This window comes from Solanum verrucosum, unplaced genomic scaffold (genome assembly GCF_900185275.1).
Source record: "Solanum verrucosum unplaced genomic scaffold, falcon-dt-bn FXZP01000301.1, whole genome shotgun sequence".
Classification (NCBI taxonomy): domain Eukaryota; kingdom Viridiplantae; phylum Streptophyta; class Magnoliopsida; order Solanales; family Solanaceae; genus Solanum; species Solanum verrucosum.
This window is the reverse complement of record NW_026019916.1, coordinates 672,614-686,569: the sequence shown is the minus strand read 5'-3', so window position 1 is coordinate 686,569 and position 13,956 is coordinate 672,614.

The window sequence follows — 13,956 nt, the reverse complement described above, 5'->3', positions numbered from 1 at the left end:
ATACTTGTTGTTCTGTTTGGTACGGCGGATCCTCGACAATATTATCCTAATTACCATCGACCAGTAGGTGCTTCCTCTACTTCACAGGCAGTGCCTTCAGTACGCTACGAGGACCTACCTTTACATGCTATTCGTCGAGGATGACCCTTATCGGTAGGTACTCAATCTCCCACAGGTGCATCTCCTCAGTTATTTACCATGAGGATTAGAGATTCTAGTAGCGAGCAGTCTAATGTTATGGCCGGTACGCCTCCATTGACTCAGCGTTATGTGCATCATGATGTATCACTTTCTTCTACAGCTACACCTAGTGCTACTCCAGATGAGATGCTTCCTCTAGTTCCTGGTAAGAAGGACAGACATGATTGAGCCGGATTGATCATCGTAAGTTTATTTTGTTATCTATTTGTTAGTTTATTTTATTTATTTCTTATTTTTTAATATATTATTCATGAACTAACATATTTATTATGTTTTTTGCAGGTGGAATCCGACAAAGGATGTTGCTGGGGCATTAAAAGACTGTGTTAGGAGACTATATACACAGACTTATCACTCTTGGAGCAAGATCCCAAATACTATACGCCAGGTGATGTATAATAATTTTAAGGTATATATTTTTTAGTTAAGTTTAGTGTACTTTACTTTTTTTCACTATCGATCTATTTAACGTTATTCAATTTTTTTTATTCAGACTATGTGTACTTGGGAGCCGAGGCACAATCATGTCCTTTCGACCACATTTGAGAGGAAGGCATCCGCCAGACTGTCTACCTGGCTAAAGAAAGTTTGGGATAGTGCTGAACGTCCGAATTGACTGTTGCCACATGTTTTTGTTGATCTGGGTCGGTATTGGAACACAGACAAGTTTAAGGCAATATCAGACCAAGCCAAAAAGACTAGAGGTCGTCTTAAGGGTGGCTTGTTGCACACCGGAGGTACAAAGTCTATTGGAACAATTGCAAGAGAGATGGTAATTAGTTCTAATTCAAACTTTTAAATAAATAATTAGTTGATTCATATATATCGTTATAAATTTCAGTTTTTTATTTATAGGAAAAAGAATTGGGACGCACTCCCATTGCACCAGAGGTTTTCAAGAAGACTCATGTCAGGAAGAAAGAAAATGAGTCGGATCCGGATGTGTGGGTGGAGGAAAGAGTCGAACAAACTTTTGTAAGTTATTTAATATGAATAATATATATTAATCGTGAATATATTTATGATAGGTATATATATTGATGTCAATTTTTATATTTAATATGCAGAATGAGTTTCAGGATTACGTCGATGAGAATCTAGATAGTTCGGTCGAAATGACACCTGAACTTTCTACCCAGATCTGGAAAGAAAAAGTGGTGGAGGGACACACAAGGGTAGAGTCTATGGTCTAGGCTCTCGAAACAATTTAAGACGATTCCAGTCAAGCTTAGAAGGAATTAGATCGTCAAGTCAAGCCGAGGCACTTGACGGTGTTCAGATTGATGCTATGTACGATCAAATAGCTAAACTTACAGCGGTACTGGCAGAGTCGGAGCGGAGAAGAGTAGCTGAACAAGAAAGCATTAGCAAGACCGTTCAGCAAATTCAAAACCAAGTGATGAACCTCGCTCGTGGAACTACTACTTCGGCTCCCGAGGAAAGTGACGACTACAGTACTGATAGTGAGGATGATTGTGTAGGACTCACTCCCTAGTTTACATTGGTGAACTTTTATGAATTTTTGTAATTTTGAAAGACTTTATAAGTCTTTAAATTTTGATTTAGATACTTTCGAATGTTATTTTAAGTTTCTTGTTTTATGTTTTGTGTAGATTGTTTATAATTTTGTGTTTGATTGGGTTGAATAATATAGATCAATTGAATTGAATTGAATTGCAGGTGGGCAGCAGAAAAGTTTCTGCTGTAAAAAAATTTGCAGAAAAAGCGACGGACAGCATGGTTTTGTCCGTCGCTTTTCTGGGATTTTCAAAAATCGAATTTCTTCAAAAGCGACGGACTGCGTCGCATTTTGGAAATTAAAATAAAAAAAATATATAGCGACGGAGTCCGTCGCTTTTGTAAAAACATTCAAAAAATAATAATTCAAAAATGCTCACAGTCCGTCGCTTTTTAGCGACGCTGTCCGTCACTTTTGGAAAAGCGTCGAGCCAAAAAGCGACGGACATAATTGCGTAGCATTTCCGTCGCTTTTGGCCAAAAAAGTGACGTACTGCGACGCTTTTATCCATTTCTTTTTGGCAGTTTTTTAGTAGTGAAGTGCCAAAATAATTTGATTTATAAATAAAAGTAAGCAAGAATTAAATACTAAGATTACCTTACTATGATTGCGGAAATTCCAGGGCTGCAACTTACTTAGAATTCATGCATAATATCTTTTTCTATGGACTTCAATTGGTTATCAAATCGCTGATTTACAAGGTTGAATGTATGATCATGGTCTCCCGACCTCTAATCGCCTACCACAATTGGCAGTCTAACTACATCGTTCAACAGGGATAGACTACCAATCACAGAGCATTGCATTTTCATCTTGGTTAGTAACCAAGTAAGGTCTCTAGATATATCCCTATCTTAGATACAAATCAACCCTAATTTCTAGAGAAGATCATACTCCTTTTGTCTGACGTTCTATACTCCTAATATTTCTCTACTGAGTTGAATTTGGACAATACATTTATTACAATAATTGCCAATCACGAAATACTAAATCAAGAACAAAAGAACAAGTTATGCGATAACCAACTTGAATACATAAAATTCAATATTAAACAATCATTTGTAGCCACACCAGAACAAGAGTCTTTAACTACTAATGTCTAAGAAAAGACCAAAAAAAAAAGAACCCTAAAAAGTATAATGACTTTTCTCTACTCAGTATCTCCCTTAATAATTATTCTTATGGTCTATTTATACCAGTACTTGGTCTACGGTTGACCATTACAGACCATAGAAAGTGCTACAATTCATAGGTCCAAACCATTGGTCGAGTTCGGCAGTTATTATAAGGGTTTTTTTGGGTCTTTTCTCTAATTATTTTAATCCAATACTACGTCATTTTACATTCTACCCTAAGCCATATATAAAACTATTTAGCCCCAAATTACCCACTTTCAATTCATTCTTCTATTTCCCTAAATCTAACCAAATACATTCTTCAAAATTCCCTCCTAAAATCTAAGGAAGAAGAAGCTAGGATTCAATTGCAAGTCTCCAATTCACCATTCTTTGTGGGCTTTTAGCATCAAGGTATGTGGGTATTCACCCATGAAATCCATTCTTCCATCCCTCCCCCCCCCCCCCCCCCAAGGTTTCCAATTCTCAATCTCAAATTCAATTGTTTAAGTTAGGGTTTCTATCCAATCTTTATGAGTTTCATTCAATTGAGATTGTTTATTGTTAATTATGTCTTCTAATGCATGATTAAATGTTACTATATGATATTTAGTTGAAATTAGGTTAACCCATGCCTAAATTATGATTTTCAATTATGAACCTATGATGAACTCGTGAGCCTATGAATTATGAATTTATGAAGATATGCATGTTTTTTATGAAATTGTTGTAAATGATTTGGGGATACTTTGAAAGGAATGTATCAAGGTTATTGTGAAATGTTTTCTCAAATGTTATTATGATAATGATTGTGAAAGGTATTTCTCACATATTGATTCACATTGGTGAAAATGTTTCTCATCTATGTTGAATTATGTTTGAGGAGCTTTTCTATGTTTTGATCTTGAAATACGTGGATTGGTATTGATCATTGCCTTCCCTATGTTATGTTGATATTCAACTTTTATCTATTCCATTGGAATTTAGACTTAGCACTGAGAGGGCTTGAGGTGGAGGCTCAAATAGGATAGTCTCTAGTATAAATCTCTAGTCCCAAACTACATGTGCCGTAGGATTTTCTTAAATAACTTAGCTAGTGGATCCACTTTATCAAATGATGATATGTACATATTCTACCTTGGCAAGTAGATTCCCCTTCTTTTGGTATGAGGGATATACCAGATTCCATGATATATCTCTCATGGTCTTATTGTCAGTTAAAGCTAAGATCCCACAAAATAATTATGTTTTCTTCAAGCTTTTCTTATGTCTTTTACGTTAATGTATTTGACTATGTTCCATGATTCTAATGTCATTTCTTTCTTAAGCTTTCAAATGTTTCAATATGATCATGCCTACTCATTTTAAGTCATTCATGCCATCATGTCTATGTTTATGCATATCACCTCATACTTGGTACATTTCATGTACTAATGCTTACTTGTGCCCGCATTATTTTTTCTAATGTAGGGTCTGACGCTCCTACCTCCCATACTCATGACTAGTTGGTTTTATAGACTTTGAAGATTGGTGATTCCTCATGTCCCGAGGACCAAGATACTTTTATTTATTTTCCTTTATTTCACTTGCATACTTAGTATGCGATGTTTGTGTTACGTCCCAATCACTTTTCTTATGATGTATTAGATGACTTTGAGAATTATGTTAGACTTACGCTTTGTCAAACTCTTTGGATGTAAAATGATATCTTCTAAAATATTTACTTCTATTATCGTGTATGATGTATGCTAAGTGGCTTTTGTAGAACCTCTCGGAGTTTTGTATATCATGTTACACCTAGGGTGTACTTTGGGTCGTGACAGGTTCATTCTTTGCCTTTTTTATTTCACCAAAAGTCTAAACAAGTTGATCCCTGCTACACACTATAGCCATACATGAATTTACACACTAAAATATATTTTTCTTTTACGTTAATATTTAGTCACAGAGGTAAAATCATTATACAGTTTGATGTAGTTTTATTCATATGGTGTGTTGGTTATAGGTTAGCAATTTTGGAGCTATCGTTGTTGGAAGGTCAGGGTTTTGTCTAGGGGTGTACAAAATCGAACCGAAAACCGAACCAAACTGCAAATCGAGTCAATCCGGGAAAAAAACCTGACTAGTGATTTGGTTTGACTTGGTTTCATTTTGAAAAGAAAAACCCGACTATATTTGGGTTGGTTTGGTTTTAACTAAAAAAACCCAACCCGAGACCAAACCAACCTGACATTATATATATAATTTTTTAATTTTATTTTACATAAAAATATTTACTTTGATATAATTTTTAAATATTTCTTATACTTTTTCATAGTTTTTATCTTTTAATATATTATTTCAAGTTTGAAACTTAGAATTATGAATGAGCCAATAAAGATTATAGTCTACAGATGTTGGTAATTATAATAAAGCTTAAATCAAAATCAAATTAATACTAATGCAAAAAGAAAATCAATTCAACACTAAGAATGACAATAATATTGAATATTTGTTCTTTAGTTTTACATTGGTTTAGACAATTAAAATACATAATCTAATTTTAATTTCCTTTAATATTTAGTCATGTAACTAATACTTACTCCCTCCGTCCCTTTTTAGTTGTCCACTTTAGAAATGGCACACAGATTAAGGCAACAATGATTAGCACAGTGAAGTTACAATTTTACCCTTATGACAACTTTTCACTTCAAAATTACAACCACTTATTTGAATTCAAGTGAAATAAATTGGAGGGAAACAACATACACTTTTACAATTTTCAAGAAGTGTAAATAAGGGTATAATAGGAAAAAATTTGTTGTCCTTTCTTGATTTGTCAAAATGGACAACTAAATAGGGACAACTAAAAAAGGAAATATGGACAAGTAAATAGGGACGGAGGGAGTATTAAATTTAATTTTAGCATGATTTAGTACTTATAAATTATGATCATTTTCATTATAACTTATTAATGTGCAATATTTGTTTTACGCGATTTCATTATTATTATTTTTGTTGGATATTTTAGTGTCATTAATCATATCATATTGTGTTATATTTTTAAGAAACATCTTAAATAATTGTATTTTGGTAGGACTAAAGAAATATTTGAAGTACTAGTAAATTATATGTTTGTATGAACTCTCCAACGACTTTCTCTCCATACCCCAACGACTTTCTCTCCGGCGTCGCCGGTGAAACTGACAGACACCAGTGCTGCTCCGACCAGGCGGCAGCTCCGACAGGATTGCTCCGCTCCCCTCTTTCTCTTTCCCTCTTTTTCGTTCTTCTTCTCCACCTCCAGCAGCCGACGAGGACCACCAACAGTCACCGGACAGCAGTAGCAGCCGGCGACAACCCACGACAGCAACAGATTCGGTCGACAGCAACCAGCGAGAGCCAGCTCTGACTCCGGTGAGCTACCGGCCAAACAACAGTGCACCAGTAATGCTACTGTTTGTCGCCGGAGACCAACCAGATATGGCCGGAAAATTCATCGACCAGGTTCTATCTATCCTGTCTCTCTTTCTTTCTTGATCTGAATCTATTTTCTAAGCCCTCTCTTGCAGATTTTGTGTACTGTCTTCTGTTTTGAAACCTTATGATTATCTGTCTCTATTTCTGATTGGCTTTGTAGTTCAGATTAGGGCTCCATCTTCTATATTTCGGATCAGTGCTTTCTTGTTTTCTATTATAGTCTGGATCAGTGCTTCAACCGTTAGTCTAGTTGTTGCTATCGTGTCATTTAGATTATACACTTGTTGCAGTACTATTAAGTTTATTCCTGTGTAGATTTTACATTAGTTTCAGTTTCTTTCTAGTGGATTTGGTATCTGATGGTGGTAGTGAGTCATGTCTTCGGTTGAGGCCGAGGTCGAGGGAAAATAGTGGTAAGAGGGTTACGGGTTCCCATAATTTGAGGGTAGGATCATGGAACATAGGTTCGTTGACGGGGAAGTCCATAGAGCTAGTGAAAATTCTCAAGAAGAGAAGGATAAATATAGCTTGTGTCCAAGAGACTAGATGGGTAGGTTCCAAGGCTCGGGTTGTCGACGGGTTTAAGTTGTGGTACTCAGGAGGCTCAAGGGATAGAAATGGAGTGGGTATTTTAGTAGACGGGGATTTGAGGGAGCAAGTGGTGGAGGTTAGGAGGATCAATGATAGGTTGATGATGATTAAGCTAGTCATTGGAGGATGTACTTTGAGTGTTATTAGTGCTTATGCACCTCAAGTGGGCTTGGACGAGGAGGCCAAAAAGCTCTTTTATGAGGATTTGGATGAGCTAGTTAGAGGTATACCAAACACTGAGAGAATTGTCATTGGTGGAGATTTTAATGGCCATATCGGGGCAACTTCTAGTGGCTTTGATGATGTTCATGGAGGCTTTGGTTTTGGGGAGAGAAATGGAGGTGGAACTTCGCTTCTGGATTTCGCTAAAGCCTTTGAGTTGGTGATTGCTAACTCATGCTTCCCGAAAAAGGAGAACCACTTGGTTACCTTTCGTAGCTTGATAGCTAAGACTCAGATAGATTACTTACTCCTTAGGAAGGGTGATAGAGGTCGCTGTAAGGATTGCAAGGTTATCCCAAGTGAAAATCTTACTACCCAACACAAGCTTTTGGTGATGGACCTGGAAATTAAGAGGGATAAGAGGAAGAAGAGGGCGGGCTTTCGATCGACCGAGGATTAAATGGGGTGACTTGACCCCTGCCCTTTCTCGGGAGATGGGCGAGAAGTTGACTGGGATGGGGGCTTGGAGTGGTAGTGAGGATGCGGACACCATGTGGAATAAAGCAGCTAGTTGCATTAGGGAAGTTGCTTCTAAGGTGTTGGGGGTTTCAAGGGGTAATTTTGGAGGCCATAAAGGAGATTGGTGGTGGAATGGGGAAGTCCAAGGCAAAGTGGAAGCAAAGAAGGCGGCTTACACAAAGTTGGTGGAGTGCGTAGACGAGGAAGAGAAGCGGACGCTTAAGAAGGTTTATAAGACGACAAAGACAGAAGCTAAGTTAGCAGTTACGAAGGCTAAGACGGCAGCTTTCGAATGCTTATATGTCGAGCTGGGGGACAAAGGTGGGGATAAGAAATTGTATAGGCTTGCAAAAGCAAGAGAGAGGAAGGCTCGTGACTTGGACCAAGTGAAGTGTATCAAGGATGAGGAAGGCAAAGTATTGGTGGAAGAGACCTCCATCAAGCAAAAATGGCAAAGATACTTTCACAAACTTTTAAATGAAGAATGGGACGGAGACATTGTGTTGGGTGAGTTGGCGCACTCTGAAAGACTTCGGAACTTTGGGTACTGTAGGTGTTTTAGGATCAAGGAGGTTATAAATGCTATTAGTAGGATGAGCAGGGGAAGAGCGACCGGACCCGATGAGATTCTGGTGGAATTTTGGAAGAGCACGGACAAGGCAGGTATAGAGTGGTTAACTGGGCTGTTTAATGTTATTTTTAAGACAACAAAGATGCCTGATGAATGGAGGTGGAGTACAATGGTTCCGTTGTATAAAAACAAGGGTGATATCCAAAACTGTAACAACTACAGGGGTATCAAACTGCTAAGCCATACTATGAAGATTTGGGAAAGAGTGGTGGAGATGAGGGTGAGAAGAGGAGTGTCCATCTCTGAGAATCATTTTGGATTCATGCCGGGACGATCGACTACCGAAGCCATTCATCTTATGCGAAGACTGGTAGAAAAATATAGAGAAAGGAAGAGAGACCTACATATGGTATTCATTGACCTTGAAAAGGCCTATGACAAAGTACCGAGGAATGTCCTCTGGAGGTGCTTGGAGGCTAAAGGTGTCCCGATGATATATATTAGGGCGATAAAGGACATGTACGGTGGAGCCAAGACTCGGGTTAGGACGGTTGGAGGAGACTCGGAACATTTCCCAGTTGAGATGGGGCTGCATCAGGGATCAGTCCTTAGCCCTTTTCTATTTGCTGTGGTGATGGATGAGTTGACGCGGTCTATTCAGGAGAAGGTACCATGGTGTATGTTATTTGCGGATGATATAGTACTGATTGGTGAGACGCGGGACAGAGTTAATGCTAGGCTGGAGGTGTGGAGACAAACGCTGGAGTCCAAAGGGTTCAGGTTGAGTAGGACCAAAACTGAATATTTGGGATGCAGATTCAGTGATGCGGTGGATGAGGCAGATGGGGAAGTGAGACTTGACACACAGATTATTCCTAAGAAAGGAAGTTTTAAGTATCTTGGGGCTGTAATCCAAGGAAGTGGTGACATAGACGGTGATGTCACACATCGCATTGGGGCGGCTTGGATGAAATGGAGGCCTGCCTCTGGAGTCTTGTGTGATAAGAAAGTTCCACCGAAACTTAAAGGTAAGTTCTACAGAGTGGTAGTTAGACCGGCCTTGTTGTATGGAGCAGAGTGTTGGCCAGCCAAGAACTCACATGTTCAAAAACTGCATGTTGCGGAGATGAGGATGTTGAGATGGATGTGTGGGCACACTAGGAGCGATAAGATTAGGAATGAGGTTATCCGAGAGAAGGTGGGAGTGGCCTCTGTAGTGGACAAGCTGAGGGAAGCGAGACTGAGATGGTTTGGGCATGTGAAGAGACGGTGCACAGACGCCCCAGTAAGGAGGTGCGAGGGGCTGGTTGTAGAGGGTACGCGGAGGGGTAGAGGTAGGCCTAAGAAGTATTGGGAAGAGGTGATTAGACAGGACTTGGCTCAGCTTCGCATTACCGAGGACATGACTCTAGATAGGAAGGAGTGGAGGTCGCGTATTAAGGTTGAAGGTTAGTAGGGCTAGCGTGTTGTCTTTCCGTGCGAGGGTTTCGGTGGGTAGCGTTTGTAGTAGTCCTAGCCTTGCTCTTGTAGTTCTTGTCTGTGATCCTATAGCCAGTTGTCGTTTACTGCGTTTCACCTCTCACAGTATTTTCTTGATGTTATTGTCTCCTTTGTTGATTATGCACTTTTCTCTTATTGGATACTATGTCTTATATAATGTTTCCTCTTCTTTTACTTGGGTTGTCGTACTTGAGCTGAGGGTCCTCCGGAAACAGCCTCTCTACCTCCACGAGGTAGTGGTAAGGTCTGCGTACACTCTACCCTCCCCAGACCCCACTTAGTGGGATTTCACTGGGTATGTTGTTGTTGTTGTTGTATGAATACTTTACCGAAAAAACCCGAAACAACCCAAAAAATCGAAAAATCCGAAAAAACCCTAGGTTGAAAAACCCGAGTTTTATTGGTTTGGTTTGGTTTATAAATTTAAAAATCCGACACAAATAGTTTGGTTTGATATTTGAAAAACCCGAACCAACCCTGTCATGTACACCCCTAGTTTTGTCCTTTTAGTTTATTTATTAGAGTGGGTTTTAGTGTTCTTATCTTCATGGCGAAGTAATAGCTTATCAATTATTCATAGTAGTTTTATTCTGTTAATTTGAACGTGAATCCTTGTTATAGATTTAGCGTGGTTGCGTGGAAATATTCGTATAATTGCAAAATAAGGCAAGGTATGTTAAGGAAAAACTCTTTTTTTATATCGCACGAATACTCAAAGTTGAAAATCATTGAATGAATCATTTGTATTATTATATTGCTATGAAGATCCTCTGTGAAGGGCATTGAGATGTCGTGTTTGTACTATTTGAAGTATACTTGACGGTTAACGTTATTTTTCCATAGAGTCTCTTATTAATTATGTCTATTAGCGAGCTTTTGTCCTAAGAATGAGGCTGAAATGATGAAGATTTATTATATTGTGTCTAAGTGGTTGTTAAACCGTACTTTCTTGTGAGAAATTCTTATGTAAATGTTGTGTGAAAATTATATTCATACTAAATCTTGTACCCTATTCTTTTGGTTATAGACTTGCCAAACAATTTTGTTTCTAATCAGGCTCGCACTTTTCCCAACTTAGAGTCGTCTATAGTAAATTAAGTTAGACATGTAAGTCTCCATTTGAGTTCCTAAATGATTGATTTGCTAAATTATAGAAGAGTGAAGATCTTCGAGTTTATTATGGGTTTTATAGGTCTAAATAGTCGTTTTAAAGTGAAATTAAGTTACAATGAAATTTCTTAAGAACCTTAATATCTTTATGAACATTTTCAAGTTTATGTTACCTTCCTAAAGTCGAGTTAAATGTTCAAGTTTATTTTACAAGTTGGCGAATATGATGTCGGTTAGCTAACGGAAGGCATCACCATTGCTAGCATTTGGTCAGGTATGTCATGCATTTGTATATATATTTATATTAGTTTTTTGACACGTGCGTTGCACGTGATGACCAATTCCAAAAATATATGTTATAGTAAATAGTATTTGCTTATTTAAGCGGAGATTTGAATAATAAGCTTAGCAAAAAATAATATTACAGATTCTTTTGTGAATGTTCAACATGGATCGTCATATATATTTCTTATTCACGCAAACCTATGAAGATGGTCAATGAAAAAATTTATTAGTTAAATGCAATAATGTGTATATTTATTTCAATTTGATGAGATTAATCATGTAATTAGTCTTATCTCACTAATATTACCTTATAGACAATATTTACTTTGTATTTTTCTTGTCATCTAACCAGATGTGTTTTTCATGTGTATTCCACGCTAAATTGTTTAGATGTCATATGAACATGTGAAGAGAACAACTACATTTTATATATTCACATATTTTCACATTGGTTGAAAAAAAAACTCGAAACATATTAAAATAATATATTTTGAAGTTTACAAGATCTTGTTAACTTGATAATACATTTGTGACATAAATAATACTTTAATTTAAATGCAAATACCTACCCAAATATAAATATATATTTGTATTAATGAAAATATTTATCTCATAAAATTAATTATTTAATAAATAATAAAAAAATAAAATAATACAAACTTCAACTAACATTATTACAAGTCATATGAACTTTTCTTCATCTAAAATATTGAAATCTTAAGAAATAGTAAATAAGTAAAACAAAGGGCAATGTGTATATAGTAATTACTATTTTGAAGAAAACTTCATTAGAGTTTAAATCACATAAGTAGCATTGATAAATAAAGTTATTCTTTTGTCTTGATCATCAAAAACAAATTGTGACAATTCTCTAAATTTTGGAAAAGATATTCAGAAGCATACATCTACATCATAAGAGAAATTGTTAACAAAAACAAATGAATTTAGACTACATCATGTTAACTTTATATATTGGAACATTACATACTAATGCATATATTAAGCAAAAAAATAATTATTATATCATCAAAATTATTTTTCTCAAGTACTCGAGGTTATGGAATATACCCTAAGCCTCTTAGGATAGAACGACTTGCTTCATCAGAATAGTGGTACCTCATATTCTACTAAACTTCAAACTCGCTCAAAGACAATAAATCACACAAAAAAAATTAAAATGCAAGAAGAAGAAAGGTAGAAGATTAAAAAAATTGTGGTTGAAAAATGAGAGGATGCCCCTCTATTTATAGTCAACAAAGGGTGGTATGAACAAATGTTTTTTATGTCTTATCTGAAAAGTCATGATCTTTTCGAGAAGTCACAATCCTTTGAAAAAGTCACAACTCTTTGAAAAAGTCACAACTCTTTGGAAAAGTCACAACTCATCGAAAAATCACAACCCTTCGAAAAAAGGCACAACTTATTGAAAAAGTCACAATGCATCGAAAAAGTCATAACCTAAGTTAGAAATATTATAGTAATTTAACATTCAAATTAAGAATTCATGCTTTTAAAGTATATATATATATATATTCCCAAACGGGGTCACCGGGCTTTACATCTCAACTATTCGAATTTGTCTATTTAGGTCAGGTTTATGCCAAGCCAGATTTACAAGAATTGTCCAAATTACCAATACATCTGATAAGTTCAGTAAAGAATTATGCAAAAGACGATGGTGTTTATTGCAGGTTCTTCAACATTTCTATGGAAAGCAAGGATTTGCAAGAATATTTCCCAACAATCAACTACATAATAATGGAAAAATTAAAAGATTTTAATGTTAAAGCCATCAGAGTTGATAAAAAACTTCCACATTTAAACAAAAAGTGGATACAAACCAGAAGAGTGTTAGGAATTAGAGCATTATACTTTATTCTTAAACGTTTTTATAATGATATATAAAAAACTTCCACATTTAAACAAAAAGTGGATACAAACCAGAAGAGCGTTAGGAATTAAAGCATTATACTTTATTCTTAAACGTTTTTATAATGATATGAATGTATATGTGTGTGTATATATATATTCATGACATACGATTACATGAGCATACCATACATGTTTAATTCAATGAGGTCAGATGTCGGTCATGGAGGTCATAACAGTTTCAGTTTCAGGTGGTATCTCTATTATCCTTTTGTCACATCTATTTATGATTTCACCTGCTGCCTTACATATCAGTATATTTTTATTTGTATTGACGTTCCATTGCCTGGGAACACAACATTTTGTGCTACAGGTTCAGAAACGGGCCCTGATCGGCCTTTGCAATATGGATGTTGTCTCAGCTGAGGATTGGTAAGCTCCATTCTTCTTGGAGTTAGTGGGGTCGGTAGGTTTTGCATACTTGAGTTTGTAGATGATTGTTGGTATCATTGGGGAATTTTCCAACCATTTGAGTTGTGATATTCGTAGAGACTTTTGGACATACTATATTGGGTCTTTTTAGCTTTCCGTTATAGCCTTGTTAGCTTGGCGTAGATGTGATTTCAATTGCAGCCTTATCGGTTGGTAGTTCCTTGTCATTTAAGTTTTCCTTGCCGGTCCTTTCATTATGTCTTTGATATTATTGAGACCTCGCCGATACAATTATCTTATTTCACTATGTTATTGTAAGGGCCCTCGTTGTACCATTTCCTTTATGTTTTAGTGGTTCACTCGGTCAAGTGAGGCACTAGGTACCTGTCACGCCTCTCCTAGTTTAAGGCATGACATAATGTGGAGACTATGGAAGTTCAAATTCTGTGTGGATGATAGAGTAAGGAGATGGGACTATAAGGACCCTCCTAGTGTTGGTTTTGTGAAATGCCTAACCAAGAAACACTTGCTCATGTGTTTCTTAAATCATCTATAGCTAACAGGACTTGGTCCTACGTTTTCTCTTTTGCAGGTTTAAACATGGTAGGACTTCAACTGAGAGA